Below are 18345 nucleotides of genomic sequence, written 5' to 3' on the forward strand. Positions count from 1 at the left end.
TTCAGAAGCGGAATTGCTGGATGATATGATGGTTCTATATTTAATTTTTTGAGGAACCTCCATACTGTTTTCCATAGTGGCTGCACCGGTTTATGTTCCTACCAGTGCTGGGCAAGGATTCCCTTTTCTTCACATCCTCATCGACATTTGTTATTTTTTGCCATTTTGACACTGCCTAGCAATTCTAACAGGTGTGGGGTGATAGCGTACTGTGGTTTCGATTTGTATTTCTCCTATGATTAGTGGTTCTTTTTAAAAGTAGGCTCCATGCCCAATGTGGGGTTCGAACTCACAGCCCTGAGATGAAGAGTCACACGCTCTACCAAATGAGCCAGACAGGTGCCCCTAGATTACTGACGTTGAGCATCTTTTCATGTACTTGTTGAGTATCTGCATGTCTTCTTTGGAAACTGTCTACTCAGATCCTCTGCCCATTTTTTTATAAAAATTTTTTTAATGTTATTTATTTTTGAGAGAGAGAGAGAGAGAGCGCGTGTGCGGGCGCGCGCGAGTAGTGGGGGGGCAGAGAGAGAGGGAGACACAGAATCTGAAGCAGGCTCCAAGCTCTGAGCCATCAGCACAGAGCCTGAGGCGGGGCTCGAACTCACCAACCGGGCTTGAACTCATGAACCTCGAAATCATGACCTGAGCTGAAGTCGGACGCTTAACTGACTGAGCCACCCAGGCGCCCCTCCTCTGCTCATTTTTAAATCGGATTTTTTTTTATTTTGCCTTTGAGTTGTGTGAGTTATTCATATATTTTGGATATGAACCCCTTATCAGATATACGCTTTACAAATATTTTCTGCCATTCGGTAGTTTGCCTTTTCATTTAGTTGATGGTTTCCTTTGCTGTGCAGAAGCTTTTTACTTTGGTGTGGTACCGGTAGTTTATTTTTACTTTTGTTGCCTTTGCTTTTGGTGTCAAATCCAAAAAATCTTTACCGTGGAGCTTAGTGCCTATGTTTTCTTGGAGTTTTATGGTTTCAGGCTTTAGGTTCAAGTCTTTAATTCATTTTGAGTTAATTTTTGTGCATGGTGAAACTTTGAAAAAAAGTTTCATTTTTTTTGCATGTGGCTGTCCCAGTTTTTCCAACACCATTTATTGAAAAAACTGTCCTTTTTCTTCACTGACTATTCTTGGGTCCTCTGTTGTAAATTAATTGGCCATAAGTGTGTGGGTTTATTTCTGAGCTCTCTATTCTGTTCCATTGATCTGTGTGTCTGTTTTTATGCCAATGCCACACTGTTTTGATTCCTATAGCTTTGTATTATAGTTTGAAATCAGAGAGCATGAGGCCCGCGGTGTTCTTTTTTCTCAAGATGGCCAGTCTGTTGTAGTTATTACAAGTTTTGTACATAGTTTGTTAGATTTATAAGTAAGTATTTCATTTTTTTGAGTGATTATAAATGGTTTTATATATATTTTTTTATTTTGGAGTCCACATTTTCATTGCTAACATAGAAATACAGTTGATTTTTGTATTATATTTTGTTTCCTATGACTTTGATGAATTCAATTATTAGTCCTAGGAGTTTTATTTTTTGTAGATTTTTTTGTGATTAAAAAAAAAGTTTTGAGAAAAAGAGTATGTGTGTGCATGGGGGAGGGGCATAGGGAGAGAGAGAGAGAGAGAGAGAGAGAGAGAGAGAGAGAGAGAGAGGGAATCTTAAGCACACTCCATGCCCCATGGAACCTGATGTGAGGGCTCTACCTCACGACTGTGAGATCATGACCTGAGCCAAAATAAAGAGTTGGACGCTTAACGGACTGAGCCACCCAGGAGCCCCAAAGTTTTGTGATTTTTCTACATAGACAATCATATCATCTGTAAATAGGGACTTTTTCTTTCTTCTTTTTTATTCTGTACGCCTTTCATTTCCATTTTTTGCCTTATTGTACAGGTTAGAACTTCTAGCACTAGGTTGAATAAGAATTGTGAGAATGGACGTTCTTGCCTTGCTGGTTAATCTTGTCTTTCACCATTAAGTGTGATGTTAGCTGCAGTTTTGTTTTAGATGCTCTTTATCAGGTTTAAGAAGTTCCTGTCTCTTCCTGTTTCTATTCATATTTTTTTTGTAGGAATGAATATTGAATTTTGTCAAATGCTGTTTTTTACATGCATTGATAGGATCATGTGATTTAAAAAATCCTCTTAATGTGGTGGATTACATGGATTGATTTTTGAATATTGAACCTGCCTTGCATTCCTAGAATAAACCCCAGTTGGATATGGTGTATAATTCTTTCTTTTTTTTTTTTTTTGAGAGAGAGAGGGCACAAGTGAGCGAGGGGCAGAGAGAGAGAGAGAGAGAGAGAGAGAGAGAGAGAGAGAAAGGGGCAGAGAGAGACAGAGAGAGATACGGAGAGAGAGAGAGAGAAGCGAGGCTCACCCGAAGCAGGGCTTGAACTCACCTGATGTGGGACTTGTGGGACTCGCCCTCACCCAGTGTGGGACTCGAACTTACGAACCATGAGATCATGACCTGAGCCAAAGTCAGATTCTTAACGACTGAACCACCCAGGCGCCCTATAATTCTTTTAATATATTGCTGAGTTATATTTGCCAATATTTTGTCAAGAATTTTTGCCTACATATTCATGAGTGATATTGGGGTGTGGTTTTCTTTTTTTATACTGTGTTTGTCTGACTTTGTAATCAGGGAATGTGTTAGCTTCATGTGGCTGCCGCAACAAATTGCCACACACTTGGTGGCTTAAAATGACAGAAATTTGTTCTCTCGCAGTTCTGGAGGCCTTAAGTCCAAAATAAGTATCACTGGGCCCAAATCAAGGTTTTGGCAGGGTTGTATTCCCTCCAGAACCTTCCTTGCCTCTTCTAGCTTCTGGGGGCTGCCCCTGTTCCTTGGCCTTCCTCATTGCATTCTTATGGCCACCAGCATCTTCGAATCTGTCACTGCCCTCTGTGTGTGTGGCAAATTTTCTTCTACGTTCCTCTTGTTAGGGTACATGTGACTGCGTTTAGGACCCACCTGGATAATTCAGGATACGCCTCTCATCTTGAGATCCTTAATCACACCTGCAAAGACCCTTTTACTCTTGCCATTTTTTAGAGCTGATATCCACAGGCTGTCAGGATTAGGATGCGGATATATTTGGGGGCCGCCTTTTAAGCTTATCACAGGTAAATAACTAGCTTTGTAGAATGAGTTAGGAAGACTTACTTCCTCTTCTTTTTCCTGTAAGAGGTTTTGCAATTGGTGTTAATTCTTTAAAAGAATTTGACAGAATTCTCCAGGAAAACTGTGTGGGCCAGTGATTTCTTTCTTTCTTTCTTTCTTTCTTTCTTTCTTTCTTTCTTTCTTTCTTTCTTTCTTTTTCTTTTCTTTTTCCTTCCTTCCTTCCTTCCTTCCTTCCTTCCTTCCTTCCTTCCTTCCTTCCTCTCTCTCTCTCCCTCCCTCCCTCCCTTTCTTTCTTTTTTCCTTCTTTTCTCTTCTTTTAAATTATGGATTAAATTTCCTTAGTAGTACTAGGGCTGTTCAAATTATTTCATTTCAGGCAATTTGTGATAGTTTGTGGGTTTTTTTTTTTAGGAAGTAGTTCATTTTATGTAAGTTATCAAATGTGTATGTGAAGAATTATTTATAATTTTATTATCCTTTTGATGTCTGCAAGGTCTGTAGTGATAGTCTTTGTTTCATTCCTGATTTTGGTAACTTGTGTCTTCTCTGTTTTTCAGTCTTGCCAAAAATTTGTCAATTTTATTGATCTTTTCAAAGATTTATTTCACTTATTTTTATCTATTATTTTTCCGTTTTCAACTTCACTAATTTTTGCTCTTTTCTTTAAAAAAAATTTTTTTTAATGTTTATTTTTGAGAGACAGAGAGAGAGAAAGAGACGGAGCATGAATGGGGGAGGGGCAGAGAGGGAGACACAGAATCTGAAGCAGGCTCCAGGCTCTGAACTATCATCACAGAGCCCGATGAGGGGCGCGAAATCGCAAACCATGAGACCATGATCTGAATCAAAGTCAGACGCTTAACGTACTGAGCCTTCCAGGTGCCCCTATTTTTTTCTCTTTTCTATTTCTTTCCTTCTGCTTGCTCTGGGTTTATTTTACTCCTATTGTTTTTCTTTTTTAAAAATTAAAGTATTGATATATAACATTGCGTAAGTTTAAAGTATACATGTGTTTGATACATTTATATATTGCAATATGATTACTACTGTAAGTTTGCTAACATCTCAATCACATCACATAATTATCATTTCTTTTTTGTGGTGGGAACAATTTAAGTCTAGTTTCTTAACAACTTTGAAGTTTATAATATTGTTTCCTATAATCACTTGCTGTTCCAAGTTTGTACCCTTAAACAGCATAACCTCAATATGGTTTCTTTTTCTAGGTTTTTGAAATGGACCTTAGGTTTTTATTTTTGTTTATTTTTTTATTAAAAAATGTTTAATGTTTATTTGTTTATTTATTTATTTATTTATTTATTTATTGAGAGAGAGGGAGAGAGAAATGTCAAGCCCCGACTCACAAACCGTGAGATCATGACCTGAGCTGAAAACAGGAGTCAGACGTTTAACCGACTGAGCCACCCAGGTGCCCCGGGACCTTAGATTTTTGGTTTGAGACTTTCCTCTTTCAAATGTATGCATTTAGTGCTATACTTCCCTCTCAGCACTGCTTTAGATGTGTTCCACGAATTGTAAGTGTATGTTCATTTTCATTTTGTTTATTGTATTTTTAAAATTTCCTTTGAGACTTTCTCCTTGTACCATAGATTATTAGAAATGTGTCATTTGGCTTCCAAGTGTTTGGAGATTGTTTTGTTGTCTTTCTTTTTTTAAATGTTTGTTTATTCTTGTGAGAGAGAGAGAGAGAGAGAGAGAGAGGAGGGGCAGAGAGAGAAGGACAGAGGATCCAAAGTGGGCTCTGCCGTGACAGCAGAAAGCCTGATATGGGGCTCGAACTCAGGAGCCAAGCTGTGAGATTACGACCTGAGCTGAACCAACTCAACCAACTGAGCCACCCAGGTGCCCCTCTCTTGTTAGCTTTCTGCTCTCTTGTGAGCTTTCCATTATTGATTTCTAGTTTCATTCCAGTGTGGTCAGGGAAAATTGCTCATTTTCTTTTCTTTTTTAAAAATTTCTATTAGAGAGAGAGAGCATGCAAGCGGGGTAGCGGGGTAGAGGGGCAGAGGGAGAAAGACTCTTTTTTTAATGTTTATTTATTTTTGAGAGAGAGAGAGAGAGAGGGGCAGAGGATCTGAGGCAGGCTCCGCGCTGACAGCAGAGAGCCCAATGTGGGGCTTGAACTCACAAACCACGCGATCATGACCTGAACTGAAGTCGGATGCTTAAGAGACTGAGCCACCCAGGCGCCCCAGAGAGAGAAAGAATCTTAAGCAGGCTCCACGCTCAGCGCAGAGCCCAATGCGGGGCTCTGTCCCACGACCCCGGGATCACGACCTGAGCTGAGGACGCTCAACCAGCTGAGCCACCAGGCGCCCCCAAATTGCCCATTTTCTGTTTTTTTCCGGTTTCATTAGCTTTTGCTTTTGTTTTCTACATTTAGGATTGATTTGTCTCTTTGGATGAATTGGCGTTTTTATCATTAGATGTCTTCTCTCTGCCTCTGGTAATTTTTTTCTCTGAAGTCTACTTTGTCTGATATTAGTATAGCTACTTCTTTCTTTTTTCAACTTTATTGAGGTATAATTAACATTATTTCTGCTTTCTTTTGATGAATGTTTGCATGATATATCTCTTTTCATACTTTTCCTTTCAGCCTGCCTATATTGCTATATTTGTAGTGACCTTCTTTCAGATACCATATGCTTGGGTCCTGTGTGTAATTTTTTTTTTCCAATTTCTGTCTTTTAATTGGTGCAGTTAGACCATTGCCATTCAATGTGAGTAATGATAAGTTAGGTCTTATTTTATTTTTTCTTCTGTGTTTGTTCTGTTTCATTTTCTGTTTTATTTTTCCCCGGTCAGTCATGGGAACATTTTTTAGAATTCCATTTTGATTTACTTAGAGTGTTTTTGAGTGTATCTCTTTGTATAGCTTTTTATTTATTTTTTATTTTTATTTTTTTGTTAAATAAAGTCTACCCCCCATGTGGGTCTCCACCTCATGACCCTGAGATCAAGAGTCACACACTCTGATGACTGAGCCAGCCAGGTGCCCCTGTATAGCTTATTATTATTACTGTTATTATTAATGTTTATTTTTGAGAGAGAGAGAAAGAGAAAGAAAGAGCAAGTGAAGGAGGGACAGAGAGAGAGGGAGACACAGAATCCAAAGTAGGCTCCAGGCTCCGTGATGTCAGTACGGAGCCCAACATGGGGCTCGAACCCACAAACCGTGAGATCATGACCTGAGCCGAAGTCATGACCTGAGCCACCCAGGTGTCCCTGTTTATCCATATTTTTGTTTCCTGCATCTGTTCTTTCTTTGTGGTGTTCCAAGATTCCTTCTGTTATCTTTCATTTTTTTTTTATGGTTTTTTTTTTTCAATCTTTTTTTTTTTTTTTTTTAATTTTTTTTTTTCAACGTTTTTTTTTTATTTATTTTTGGGACAGAGAGAGACAGAGCATGAACGGGGGAGGGGCAGAGAGAGAGGGAGACACAGGATCGGAAACAGGCTCCAGGCTCCGAGCCATCAGCCCAGAGCCTGACGCGGGGCTCGAACTCACGGACCGCGAGATCGTGACCTGGCTGAAGTCGGACGCTTAACCGACTGCACCACCCAGGCGCCCCTAGCCATTCTTTTTAAGGTAGATCTGCTCGGGACAAATTGTATTAGGATTTTTTTTTTTTTCCGCCTGAGAATGTCTTTATTTCTTCTTCATTCCTGAAGGTTATTTTCATTGTTGATAGTTCTTTTCTTTCAGCTGAAAAATGATGTGCTACGTCCTATGGCCTCTATGGTTTCTGATGTGAAATCTGCCGTCATTCAAATTGTTTCTGTAGGTAAGGTGTCATTTCTCTCTCATGGCTTTCAATATGTATTTTTTTAAATCTCTGGTTCTCAAAAGTTTAACGATAATATATCTTAGTGTGGATTTCTTTGGTTTTATCCTGTTTGGGATTTGTTCTGGTTCTTCAGTCTGTAAATGTATTTGTTTTGCCAAATTGGGACGTTTTTATCGTTATTTCTTCATGTACTTTTAAGGCCTCACCTCTTTCTCTTCTCCTTCCTGATTTCTGATGGCAAGATGTTGCTTCTTTTGTTATAGAGCTTTGCGGCACACCCCCCCCCGCCAGTCTCTTTAGTCTGTGCTATTTAGACTGGGTAATTTCTGTTCTGTGTTTCACTTCATTCATTCTTTCCTCTGTTTCCTCTGTTCTGCTGTTGAGGCCATCCATTGAGTTTTTTATTTTAGTTATTGTATTTTTCAGGTCTAACATCTCCATTTGCGTCTTCCTGGTATCTTCTCGTGTTTTCCTGAGACGCGCTCATTGAAGTGTTTTTGTGATGGCTGATTCAAAGTCTTCATCGGATAGTTTTCTCTGTTACCTCAGTCTTGATAGCAGTTGATTTTTTTTCATTCGGTTTGAGACTTTTCTGGTTCTTTTTAGTTTTTAAATGTTTATTTTACAGGGGGGGTGGGCAGAGAGAGAGGGAGACACAGAATCCGAAGCAGGCTCCAGGTTCCGAGCTGCCGGCCCAGAGCCCGACACGGGGCTCGAACTCACAAGCTTGTGAGATCATGACCCGAGCCGAAGTCGGACGTTTAACCGACTGAGCCACCCGGGCGCCCCTTTTCTGGTTCTTGATAATGAGTGATTATCCATCGAAACCGTTAGACATTTTTGATATGATGTTACGAGATTCTGGTTCTTATTTAAACTGGTTTTAGCTGGCTTCCTCTAACTTCAGTGCAGCTGGGGAAGAAAGAGTGACATGTCACCACTACCAGGCAGCAGAATAAGCCCAGGTTTCCCAGTTGGCTTCCCTTGAACCCGAGGTAGAGAGCTTCTCGTCACTTCTGGGCAGGCGTCAGGTTCCAGCTTTCCATTGTATCTTTCCAGACACCTCTCCTGACTCTCCGCTAGACCTCTGATACCACTACTCGGTAGGACGGGGGAAGATGCCTCATTACTGCTGATTTGCGATGGACGTCCAGGCTCCCCCTGGTTTCTCCACTGACGGCACTGAGTGAGGAGGCTCCTTGCTGCCCAGAAGGGATGAGCCTCAGCTCCCTGCTTTGTCTTTTGTGATACCACTCCAGTGTTGTAGAGGGTACAGCACTTTGTCAAAGCCACAAAGAAGTGGAACTATATGCTCCCCACTTGGCTTTTGCTGACGGGATGGAGCCGGGACCCATAGGTTTTCGTGCTTTTCTCCCACGATGCTTGGCTGGAATAAGTTGGTTATTATTTCAAAGTTTTCTGGGGGCGCCTGGGTGGCTCCGTCGCTTAAGCATCCAACTCTTGATTTCACCTCAGGTCGTGATCTCATGGTTCGCGAGATCGAGCCCCATGTCAGGCTCCATGCTGACATGGAACCTGCTTGGCATTCTGTCTCCGCCCCCCCTCCCCTCCCCTCCCCCCTGCTCATGCTCTCTCTCTCTCTCTCTCTCTCTTTCTCTCTCAAAATAGATAAATAATTATTAAAAAAATTTTTTTAAGTGTATTTATTTTTGAGAGAGACAGAGCGTGAGTGGGGAGGGGCAGAGAGAGAGGGGGACACAGAATCCGAAGCGGGCTCCAGGCTCCGGGCTGTCCGCACAGAGCCCGACACGGGGCTCGAACTCACGAACCGTGAGATCAGGACCCGAGCCGAAGTCAGACGCTTAACCGACTGGGCTACCCAGGCGCCCCAATAAATAAATATTTTTAAAAAATGCTTTCTTGCTAGGTTGTCCTTTTCCTGGTCCTTTGACCAGATAAAGCAGACTTTCTTAGTCCATTGGAATTTTTGGGTTGCCTGTGTCTCCAGCACCTACTGTGGGATATATGTGGTATAAAGAAAACTCAGGGGAATCACTGCTATGTTGTTCCTGGAGTTTTAAGTCCCCCACTGATCTGCCTCATCTCCAAGTGGCACAGTCTTCTTCATTTTATTTTCTTTTTAAAATTAAATATATTTTATTATGACCCAGACAGGGAGTACCACAGGTAGGAAGGAATTATTATTATTTTTGACTACTGAAATATATCTTATTTGTTTCTTAAACTTTTTAATTTGAGTATAGGTGACACCCGGTGTTACAGTAGTTTCAGGTGTACCCCATAGTGAATTAGCGGGTTTATACATTAAGCTGTGCCCACCGCCAGCCTAGCCTCCTTTTTTTGCCATACGGAGCTATCGCGATAGCGTTCATTGACTATATTCCTTATGCCGTGCCTTTTTTAATGTGGGTATAGTTGACACACAGAGTTACACTGATTAGTTTTACGTGTTCAGCATAGCGGTTTGACACGTTTATACATTATTCTCTGCCCACCACAAGTGTAGATACCATTATGCTGTGCCTGTCACTCCCGTGACTTCATCGTTTCATAACCCGAAGCCTGTGTCTCCCACCAGTTTGTTTGCTGTATTCATAGGTGTGATTCTGCTTTTTGTTCGTTTATTCATTTGGGGTTTTGTTTGGATTCCACATATGAATGCAATCCTCTGACGTTTGTCTTTCTCGGTCTTATTTCACTTAACCCAACACCGTCTAGGTCCACCCATGTCACAAATGGTTCGATATCATCCTTTTCTATGACTGTGTAATACGCCATTGTTATGCACCACATCTTCCTCATCCATTCATCTGTTAGTGATCACTTGGGTTGCTTCCATATCTTGGTTAGTGTAAATAAGGCTGCAGTACACAGGGGGGTGCGTGTATCTTTTCAAATTAGTGTTTTCATTTGCCTTTTCTTCATTTTCACTTCATTCCTGTAGTAGAATTACTGGGTCATATCGTATTTCGATTTGAAATCTCTTTTTCAGTAGGCTCCACACCCAACACGGGTCTTGAACTCATGACCCTGAGCTCAAGAGTCACATGTTCTACCAACTGAGCCGGCCGGGTGTCCCTCAGATTTTTTGAGGTACCTCCATACTGTTTTCCACAGTGGCTGTACCAGTTTACATTCCCACCAACGGTGTGTGAGGGTTGAGAGCTTTTCCTCTAAGATCAGGAAGAAGACAAGGATGTCTGCTCTTGCCACTTTAATTTAACATAGTACTGGAAGTCCAAGCGACAGCAGTCCTACAAGAAAAGGAAATAAGAGGCATCCATATTGGTAAAGAAGAAGTTAAACTGTCATTTGCAGATGACATGATGCTGTACATAGAAAATTCTCTTCTTTGTTTTATATATAGTGTCCAGGGTTCTTAGATGTACTTAGCAGGTGGACTAGGGAAGAGTACATTTACGTGTATTTTCCTGGAAGCAGAACTCGGCGTACTTTTTCTTAAGAGAATGAAAAGTACAGGGGCGCCTGGATGGCTCAGTCGGTTGAGTGTCTGACTTCAGCTCAGGTCATGATCTCATGGTCTGTGAGTTCGAGCCCCGCGTCGGGCTCTGTGCTAACAGCTCAGAGCCTGGTCCTGTTTCCGATTCTGTGTCTCCCTCTCTCTCTGCCCCTCCCCTGCTCATGCTCTGTCTCTCTCTGTCTCAAAAATAAATAAAACATAAAAAAAAATACTTTATTTTTATTTATTTATTTATTTTTTAATTTTTTTTTCAACATTTATTTATTTTTGGGACAGAGAGAGACAGAGCATGAACGGGGGAGGGGCAGAGAGAGAGGGAGACACAGAATCGGAAACAGGCTCCAGGCTCTGAGCCATCAGCCCAGAGCCTGACGCGGGGCTCGAACTCACGGACCGCGAGATCGTGACCTGGCTGAAGTCGGACGCTCAACCGACTGCGCCACCCAGGCGCCCCAAAAATACTTTAAAAAAAAGAAAAGTACAGAATTCATTTTCAATTCAGATTAAAATTACAGAACTTTACTTCTTTTGCTTATTTATTAAAATTTTTTTTAAGTTCATTTATTTATTTTGAGAGAGAGCGTGAGCTCAAGCTGGGGAGGGGGAGAGAAAGAATCCCATGCAGGCTCCACATTGCCAGCATGGAGCCTGATGTGGGGCTCGAACCCACGAACCGTGAGATCATGACCTGAGCCGAAACCAAGAGTTGGACGCTTAACCGACTGAGCCGCTCAGGTGCCCCTATTTATTTATTTTAAATGCTTATTTATTTTTGAGAGAGAGAGTGCGAGTGGGGGAGAGGCAAGGAGAAGAGGGGGACAGAGGATCCCAAGTGGGCTCTCCGCTGACAGCACTGAGCGTGATGTGGGGCTTGAACCCACGAACTACGAGATCATGACCTGAGCCAAAGTTGGACGCTCAACCGACTGAGCCACCGAGGCGCTCCCCCCAAAAAGTTTTAGAGTAACATACTTCTAAGCAAAGCATGCCATCTGAGAGGAGAATAGTGATATTGGGTGTATGAAATGCTACATAAGGAAGCTGATGGAGGTTACTGGTGTCACGCCTTTCGACTCTTTAGGCTTCTGACAGCTGGTTACCTTATGCAGGGAGTTTGCAACCAGTTAGTTGTTTATCTTTTGACTCTTCCGAGTTAGAGTGGGTTTTTCTTCCCCCCAGGGGAATGTGTAGATTGTAGATGATAGGTTATAGAATTATAGGTTGTAGAATAATTTACTTTTAAATTAAAACTTCGTCAACATACACCATTATGTTAGTTTCAGGTATACAACGTATTGATTCAGCAGTTCTACACATTACTGTCTGTCACCATACATTATTGCAGTATTAACTATATTCCCTATGCCGTACTTTGTATCTGTGTGATGTATTTATTTTGTAATTGGAGGTTTCTAACTCTTAATCCCCTTTATCTGTTTTGCTCATTTCCGCATCCACCTATACTCTGGCAACTACCAGTTTGTTCTCTGTATTTACAAGTCTGTTTGTTTTGTTTTCTAGGTTCCATATAGAAGTGGAATCATACGGTACTTGTCTTTCTCTGTCCGACTTATTTCGCTTAGCATAATACCTTCCAGACCCATCCATGTGATTGCAGATGGCAAGATCTCATTCTTTTCTATGGCTGAGCAGTATTCTAGTATGTATGTAGATATACGTATAGATCTACCTTATTTTCTTTATCCATTCATCTATGGGTGAGCACTTGGGCTGCTTCTATATCTTGGCTTGTGTAAATAATGCTGCAATAAACATAGGGGTGCGTATATCTTTTCAAAATAGTGTTTTCATTTTCTTTGTGTAGATATGCAGTAGTGGAATTACTGGATCGTATGGTAATTCTATTTTTAATTTTTTGAGTAATTAAATTACTGTCTTCCAAAGCGGTCGTAAATTTTTGGAGCACCACCATACTGTTTTCCACAGTGATTGGACCAATTTACATTCCCACTAATGGTGCACCAGGATTTCTTTTTCTCCACACCCTTGCCAATACTTGTTATTTCTTTTCTTTTGGGTACTAGCCATTCTGACTGCTATAAAGTGATATCTCATTGTGGTTTTGATTTGCACTTCCCTGACGATGAGGGATGTCGAGCATCTTTTCATGTGTTTGTTGGCCCTCTGTCTGTCTTCTTTGGAAAAATATCTATTTGGATCCTCTGCCCATTTTTAATTTTTTGAATAAATTTTTAATGTTTATTTATTTTATAGAGGGAGACAGAATGTGAGTGGGGGAGGGGCAGAGAGAGAGGGAGACACAGAATCCGAAGCAGGCTCCAGGCTCCGAGCTGTCAGCACAGAGCCTGACAGGGGGCTCGAACTTGCGAACTGCGAGATCACGACCTGAGCCAAGGTCGGATGCTTAACTGACTGAGCCACCCAGGTGTCCCATTCTGTCCATGTTTTAATCGGGGATTTTTTTGGTATTGAGTCGTTTAAGTTCTTTATGTATTTTGGATATGACATCTCATTTACAAATATCTTCTCCCATTCAATAGGTTGCCTTTTCATTTTGTTGATGGTTTTCTGTTCCATTGCTTCATGTGTTTTAACTCACACCCAGTAAACAGGATTAAAGAAATATTTAAAAATAGAGATTAGCTGGGGTCATGTGGGTGGCTCAGTAGGTTCAGCATCTAACTTTGGCTCAGGTCATGATCTCATGGTTTGTAGGTTCGAGCTCTGCATCAGGCTCCATGCTGACAGTGTGGAACCTGCTTGGGATTCTCTCTCTCTGCCCCTCCCTGACTTGTGCTTTCTCTCTCTCTCAAAATAAATAAATAAACTTAGATTAGTTGGAAAACATAAAGCAGTCCTATTTCCCCAACACAATATTTTTATGTTTTTAAATTCCAGTTAGTTAACATACAGTGTAATATTATTTTTTTTAAGTTTATTTATTTATTTTGAGAGAGAGAGAGAGTGTGTGTGTGTGTGTGTGTGTGTGTGTGGTGGGGACAGAGAGAGGGGGAGAGACAGAGAGAATCCAAGCAGGCTGAGATCATGACCTGAGCCGAAACCAAGAGTTGGAGGCGTAACCGACTGAGCCACCCACGTGCCCCCGAGTATACTCTCTAATACCCCCAGTAGAATTTTGGTTGAATTAAATCATGAGACAAACAATGATTCGTGCGTATATTGTTGTAGTCTTACTACATCACCACCTCTGTTGAGTAGAATTTGCATTCCATGTGTTTTCCTCTTCACCATCATCTTGAGTCCTTAATCTGTTGCCCTGCCTTTCTGAGGTCTTAACCCATGCTTTTCTGACACTCTGTCCTGGCTGGTTCTTTTTTAGTTTTTTCCTGGGTTACCAGATGGTGCACGACTTGAGTGTCCTGACAATGCTCTCAAATAAGTCTGTGCAGGAGGAACATTGCTAAGTTGGAAATTGCTAACCAATATCCAGATGACAAGTCATGGGTAAAGTACTGCCCCCCATGGTGTCCAAATGTCTCCATTGGACGAGTGTCCCATGAATGTGGCTGGTCTTTCTGCCTGTGCAGCAAACTGCCATGCTTTTTCTCGATCAGAGTTGGGAGGGAGCTGTTCTATAAAGGAAGAACCATCGGAAGACAGAATTGAGTGACTGCAGTAGTGTTTCTTTCTCTTGCATCAGACTCTTTCTTGATCTTCTGGACCCGTGGCAACACTTCCAGCCTCTGCACTGCCTACAGTGGCTCCATTGGCCTCTCCCTCTGGACCTACACTTCGTTCTGACTGTGCCTTTTAAGTCATTCTTCCTTTTTTCTTGCAGGGTGGCAAACATTTACAGTCAGCTAGCTCCCTCAGCCAGTTTCCTGCCTATAAAATTTTGGAAGTCTGACATCCTTGTCTCAGTTTTTTAAATGTTTACCAGTTTATTAAAGGATATGATAAACGAGCCAACAGCCAGATTAAGAGACACATAAGGCGAGGTATGGGGAAGGGATATAGAGCTTCCATGCCCTCTCTAGGCACACCAGTCTCCCCACCTTTCTACGTATCCACCAGCCCGGAAGCTCCCAGCCTTCTCTCATTTTGTCCTGTATCCATGCCTTTCAGTTCGAGCTGTCAGTGTTTCTGAACATATAACGTTCACAAAAGCCTTGTGACTCCCTCGTGTGTGTCCTCATTAGACAGAAGGGCCCCCAAAGATCTTTACTGGATAGTCTCATCTCTATTCCTGGATTTGGCTGAGATGGTTCAGTGGCACACCTAATCTCTTCAGGAGGAGATTGTCTGGCCACACCCTTGGCTTTCCACAGCTCTAGTTTCCAACAATGAATTTTCCAAGTTTAGCATTCATTACGAGATGGGTAGGCTGAGAATATACCGGATCATTCACTGTTGGTTCTTTTTTTGCTTAACGGTTCCTTACTCAATATGTTCCTTTTGTCTTACCTTTTACTATGAGCAGCAAGACAAAAACAGGCTACACCTTCAATGGTTCACTGGAAAATCTCTCAGTTAAGTTATCCAGGGTCATTCGTTACAAGTTTTAGTTCCCGCAATACTATAGAACACAATTCTACCAAGTTTTCCTCTACTGTATAACAAGGATAGTCTTTCCTTCCGTTTCCAATAACGTGTTCCTCATTTTCATCTGAAGCCTCACCAGAAGCACCTTTAATGTTTCTGTGTCTGTTCGTGATGCATGTATTCTCTAAGATGATAGAAATTTCCCTTGCCATCTTCTTTTTTAATTTTTTAGTGTTTATTTACCTCTGAGAGAGAGAGAGAGAGAGAGAGAGAGAGAGAGAGCATGGTGGGTGGGGGCGGCAGAGAGAGAGGAAGACAGAATCCGAAGCAGGCTCCAGGCTCCGAGCTGTCAGCACAGAGCCTGATGTGGGTGGGGCTCGAACTCGTGAAATGCCTGCCAGATCATGACCTGAGCTGAAGTCGGATGCCCAACCGACTGAGCCACCCAGGCGCCCCTCCCTTGCCATCTTTTTCACCTCCTTCTGAGCCCTCTCCAGCAGTGCCTTTCACGTCTGTATTTCTTCCAACAGTCTCTTCAGGGCAGTCTAGCCTTTTTCTCTTGCTTGCCTCCTTCTTCCAGCTCCTTATGGTTATGGGTATTCCTTGGTTTGTGGCTGTATCACTATAATTTCTGCCTCTGTCTTTACACGACCCTCTCCTTTGTGTCTGCCTTCTCTTTGTATATTATAAGGATTGCTTGTCAATGGATTAAAGGCCCAGCTGGGTACCCTGTATCAGTCATAGTTCTACCAGAGAAAACAGAGCCACTAGGGGATATATATGTACATTAACAGATTTATTGCAATGGGGCACCTGGGGTGCTTCAGTCGGTTAAGCGCCCGACTTCGGCTCAGGTCATGATCTCATTGTTCGTGAATTTGAGCCCCACGTCGGGCTCTGTGCTGACAGCTCGGAGCCTGGAGCCTGCTTCGGATTCTGGGTCTCCCTCTCTCTCTGCCCCTCCCCAACTCACACTATCTCGCTCTCTCAAAAATAAATAAACATTAAAAAAATTTTAAAAAGAGATTTATTGCAAGAAATTGGATTAAGTGATTGTGTGAGTTGGCTAATCAAGTCCCAAATCCATAGAGTGAGCCAGCAGGAAGGGCAAAGTGGAAGCTGGCAGGAGCCAGACATTGCCATCCACGGGTAGAGTTTCTTCTTCAGGGAGACTCCAGTTTTGCTCATAAGGCCTTTCCACTGATTGGATAAAACCCACTCCAGATTATCAAGGATAATCTTCTGTACTAAAATCAACTCATGGTAGATGTTAAATACATCTACAAACTAACTTCACAGCAACGTCCAGATTAGTATTTGATTGAGTACCTGGGGATGATAGCTAGCCCACTTGACACATAAAACTGACCATCACAGTCCAGCCCTTGTCAACTTCGCACCCACACACGTCACCCTAAGCCATACCCAGTCCCCAAATAAAGACAATAACAAGATCATCCTTCTGCCTAACATGATGCAACCATCCTGGTATTTATAAATACATTCTTCTATCCATCCCATATTCCCGTTGCCCTCAGCAGGCACCTCGCTGGGTCACGCTTCTTTACTTAGTACGGTGACCTAAACCTTCATTCCTTCAGGGTCCATCTATTAATAGTTGCCTGAATGGGGTTGTATAGTTGTCCACTGACTTTATTTTTTTTTTTCAACGTTTATTTATTTTTGGGACAGAGAGAGACAGAGCATGAACGGGGGAGGGGCAGAGAGAGAGGGAGACACAGAATCGGAAACAGGCTCCAGGCTCTGAGCCATCAGCCCAGAGCCCGACGCGGGGCTCGAACTCACGGACCGCGAGATCGTGACCTGGCTGAAGTCGGACGCTTAACCGACTGCGCCACCCAGGCGCCCCTGTCCACTGACTTTAATCACACAGCAGGATAGTATGCCTCAGGGGGCCTTTTATATATTTCGGGCATATCCCTCCATACCTCCATGGTGTATCAGCAGACTCCGTCTCCCTAGCCAACACGGGAACTCCCTTCCTTGCCTGTTGCTTCAGAGGCATGAGAAGCCCAAAGCTTCTGGGTGGCAGTCTTAGGTTCCAGTGAAACGGAATCACTCTTATGATTTTTAAAATTTATTTTATTTATTTTGAGGGGGAGAGAGAGACTCCCAAGCAGGCTCTGTGATGTCAGCGCAGAGCCCAATGTGGAGCTCGAACTCACCAATCGTGAGATCATGACCTGAGCCCAAACCAAGCGTCGAGCCACCCAGGCGCCCCAAGCATTCATCCCTTTGGAACTGAGATCTCTATACCAGCAGAGCATAAAGGTCACACGGATGAGCAGGAACATTTTTGCTCACTGATCATTATGGGCAATAGTCAGTGATATGCCGTTCCCATTTCCCCCCTCTGAATTCTGGATCCGTGACTCCCGTCTCTGGGAGAAACAGTACCATATATTAGATGCTGATTCCGAGCCTGTGCAGCCTCCTGGTGGATATCGTCTCAGCTCTGCAAGGTATTATCACCTAGTTAGAACTGCAGCTGAGCCTTCAAAAGGCCATTCTCTCATGCTGTCTTTATCAGATAGGTAATTTGCAAATCCTTTCCCCAGTCTTGGATTGTGTTTTCATTCTCTTCATGGAGTTTTGCCAAAAAACAAGACATTAATTTTGATGGAGCCTGATTTACTATTTTTTTTTTTCTTTTACGGGTCTTGCTTTTAAGCGCTGTATTTGGGAAACGTTCACCCAACCCAAGATCACAAAAATTTTCACCGTGTGGACGCGGCCCAGTGTAATCCACCTGCCACCAGGCAGCTGGCTGATAACCCCAGAGTGTGGGGCCATGTCAGAGACTCAGTGTTGGCCTCTGCTGCTGGCACCTTGGCCACTGTGCTGTCGCTGTGGCCAGGTCAGCCTTTGTGAGTGAGAGTCTGTGTCGCTGGTTCCATATATAGCCTCCATCCCTGTCACCATGGTCATTTGGTTCATGAGCCTACTGGGCTCCTGTCTCCATTAGTACAAGTTGCATACGCTTTCAAAATCATGTCTGAGTGTGGATCATAATGGCCAAAGGCATCAAGAGAGCTACCAGTCGCACAGAGAAAGACCCACACGCCACCTCCCTTCTGACGGCTCAAGACACTGCATCTCTGAAGGCAGCCCAAATACCCTCAAAAGAGCGCCCCCGGGGAAAACAAGCTTGGTCACTATGCCGTCATCAGGTTCCCCCTGACTACCGAGTCAGCCATGAAGAAAATAGAGGACAACACACTTGTGTTCATTGTGGATGTCAAGGCCAACAAGCCCCAGATCAAACAGGCTGTGAAGAAGCTCTGTGACATTGATGTGGCCAAAGTCAACACTCTGATCGGGCCCGATGGGGAAGAGAAGACATATATTCAACTGGCTCCTGACTATGATGCTTTGGGTGTTGCCAACAAAATTGGGATCATCTAAACGGAGTCCAGCTGGCTAA

At 42.7% G+C, this 18345-nt stretch overlaps 1 protein-coding gene across 5 annotated transcripts in view; it reads left to right on the forward strand.

The window, feature by feature from the left end:
* The window catches only part of ZNF157 (zinc finger protein 157), a 39677-nt gene that overhangs the window by 7081 nt on the left and 14251 nt on the right, over positions 1-18345 (forward strand). Inside the window, exon 3 of one of the 5 annotated variants that reach the window (XM_040468768.1) lies at positions 6871-6949. The exons of the other annotated variants lie outside the window; for them this stretch is intronic. The gene's annotated coding sequence lies outside the window, so the exon portion shown is untranslated. The remainder of the gene's footprint in view (positions 1-6870; positions 6950-18345) is intronic. 5 annotated transcript variants of the gene reach the window in all.

This window comes from Herpailurus yagouaroundi, unplaced genomic scaffold (assembly GCF_014898765.1).
Source record: "Herpailurus yagouaroundi ecotype Mexico unplaced genomic scaffold, PumYag 67793, whole genome shotgun sequence".
Lineage (NCBI taxonomy): Eukaryota > Metazoa > Chordata > Mammalia > Carnivora > Felidae > Herpailurus > Herpailurus yagouaroundi.